This window comes from Trachymyrmex septentrionalis, unplaced genomic scaffold (genome assembly GCF_001594115.1).
Source record: "Trachymyrmex septentrionalis isolate Tsep2-gDNA-1 unplaced genomic scaffold, Tsep1.0 scaffold98, whole genome shotgun sequence".
In the NCBI taxonomy this organism is placed as follows: domain Eukaryota; kingdom Metazoa; phylum Arthropoda; class Insecta; order Hymenoptera; family Formicidae; genus Trachymyrmex; species Trachymyrmex septentrionalis.
Genome location: NW_017306171.1, coordinates 523,480 through 526,442, shown reverse-complemented (window position 1 = coordinate 526,442; position 2,963 = coordinate 523,480). Strand labels below are relative to the sequence as shown.

At 38.2% G+C, this 2,963-nt stretch overlaps 1 pseudogene; it reads right to left on the bottom strand.

Moving 5' to 3' along the window:
* Nucleotides 1-1,641: 1,641 nt before the first annotated feature.
* LOC108756353 lies at nt 1,642-2,455 on the bottom strand (annotated as a pseudogene).
* Between the last annotated feature and the right edge of the window lie 508 nt (nt 2,456-2,963).

The window sequence follows — 2,963 nt, the reverse complement described above, 5'->3', positions numbered from 1 at the left end:
TAATAATTTCATCCAAAAATTACAAAAAAATGTTGCTCTCGCTCGTTCGTTTTATTCCCATATCGGTCTGTAATATAAAAAAGTATTAATATAAAAAGTATTAATAAAAGTATAATATATATAATAAGAGAAATAAAATAACTTACTCAAATGGAAGCTCGTATGGTTCCAGCCCAAATAAGTATTCGAGGCACGGGCTGTCCCTCCACATGTCGTAAAGACAATCCTCCCTGTATCATCACCGATGGGCGCGTACCCAGCTTTCTCGTGGTTCGTAAAACCACGTATTTTTATGTGCTGGATTATACCCCATATAGGCTGGAAGAAAAAAAGTAAAAAAAATTACTAATAATAGGTAGAAAAAAGAAATAGAGTAGAAAAATAGTAAAAAAACTTACCAGGGAGATGATTTGTACCCCGAGTTCATCCTTTAATTGTAGGCGGACAACTTTTTTGTTGTCGATCATTAGGGATCATTAGGTACTAAAATGAGAAAAAAGTTAAAAAAGAATAAAAAAAATGGTAATAAAAAATCATTTACCCCTTTCACTGGATACTTGTACGTAATACGTAGATGTTTAAATCACTCATTGTGTTCACTTTTACACTCTATATAGTCGCGAGATTGACTATCTGTGACAGCGCGAGTGACAACTGTATACGAGGTCTGTTCGAAAAGTATCGCGAATTTCGAATTTCCGCGGGTTACGTATATTCGATTTTCGATTTTTTGTGGCGTTATGTTGGTACTCATGTCTCTCACTTATGCCGACAAGTTCGGCCATTTTGAATGTTCAGTTAATTTTTGACAGCTGCTTTGCTTGCACGTGTTTTGGCTCGTCTTCGATTTTTGCCTATTCCAAAAAATGGATCAAAGAATCTGTATCAAATTTTGTGTGAAAAACAAAATTAAGTGCGCGGACGCATTCCGAATGTTGACTGTGGCATATGGTGAAGCTACCTTGGACCGAAGCAACGTTTATCGGTGGTACAAAATGTTCTCAGAGGGCCGAGAAGATGTGAACAACGAAGAGCGTGCCGGACGCCCGAGCACGTCAACAACAGACGAAAACATTGATGAAGTGAAGAAAATAGTATTGGCCAATCGGAACAGTCAATAAGGAATATTACCTGCAAGTTATGCGCAATTTGCGCGAAGCAATCCGCCAGAAACGCCCGGATTTGTGGAAGAACAAAAATTGGCTTTTGCACCATGATAACGCCCCTGCTCACACATCGTTGCTTGTGCGCGAATTTTTGTTTGTCAAAAACAACACACTAATGATGCCGCAGCCACCGTATTCCCCAGATCTGGCCCCCTGTGACTTTTTCTTGTTCCCGAAACTGAAGAGGCCCATGAAAGGACGACGATACGCTACGATTGAGGAGATAAAGACGGCATCGAAGGAGGAGCTGAACAAGAATTTTTTGAAGTGCTTCTAAGATTGGAAAAAACGTTGGCACAAGTGTATAATATCTAATGGGGATTACTTTGAAAGGGACAAAATAGATATTCATGAATAAATAAATAATTTTTGAAAAAACACAAAATTCGCGATTCTTTTTGAACAGACCTCGTATATGTCTTTCTATCCTTTCCTCTTCTTCCTCCTTCTTCGTCTTATTTCTCGTTGTGTTTTGTCAATATGTGTTACTCGTTCGAATTAGTCGACCTAAGATATCCTGCATTTGCCGCAATAATCCGTCTCTCGAACATTCGACGTTGAGTACGTTTATATTAAATTTATCAGCCTCTATTACGGTTCTCGTGAACTCGTTAAATTTGTAAAATTGTTGTTTTTTGGCAAAGTAAATATTACGATCCATATATCGGAAGGCCAAGGTCGGAGCTGACGGTATTCCTGGGAATACCGCTTGTAACGATTGATATGAGCGAACATTCATACTACATTCGTCTATCTGCGTTTATTATTGAAGATTGCATAGATTTGTCCTCTGTTAGTATTTACTACGGTATCGATCAAAGCGTTCGGGAGAAATCCTAGACTCGAGAGACGTTTTGGCCAACCCTCTTTCAATTTGAAACTGGGATACTCGACCATGTAAACTATATTATTTACAAACAGTACTATTTTACCCGAAGGCCTTTGATATGCGGCTGATAAGGAGAAATTATTCGGAAGGAAATTCATGTAGTTGTTTAGTACGTGTGGTCGTATTTTGTATAATCTATATTTATCGACTATATGTAGGGTTGATACGTGACGAATATTCGGTGATGTAATATCAACACCGTATCCACATATTTTAATGTACAGAGATCTATGTACTCGGGTTTATTTGTCGTAATTTCGGTAGTTGACGTTGGTGGTGATTGTGTAGTTGTTGTTAGTCTTGGACTTTTAATTCCATAGAGTTGTTGAATGGCTAAAATGTCCTCTACATTGAGTTTAACGATTTTATTATTATTACTAGCAGTGACAAATGCGAACATTATGAAGTCTTAACGCGAACTGTATGTTAATCCTAATGCGTGTCCAATTTCATGTGTTAATGTGTTAAGCAGATAGTCTTTGTTATTAGCAGATTTTTCGGTTAGATATATATGCCACGATTCTGCACTATCTACGTGTATTTCAGTTATGTAATTGGCAACGTTTGAAGGATAGAACGCGTGAGCGAATACTCCACCAGATCCATCGAACAAAGAGGAGCAAATTTTTTCATTATGTTTACGATCAGCGTATGTGTGTGTGCCACTACGATAAGATATTAAGATGTCGGGATTTAACGTTTTACGTTCGAACGATAAAGACGAATTTGCTGCCCATAGCAAAAACGCAAATGCGGTAGTTTTCAAGGTGTGCGCATCCGCGAAATGAAAGTTCCACGTGAGATGTGTTTCCGCCCATTTCTTCCTACCTGTATTTTGCTCGTGGTGCAGAATGTCCGGGAGACCACATCGTGGTTTACGCATTTGATACAACGTATATATATATATA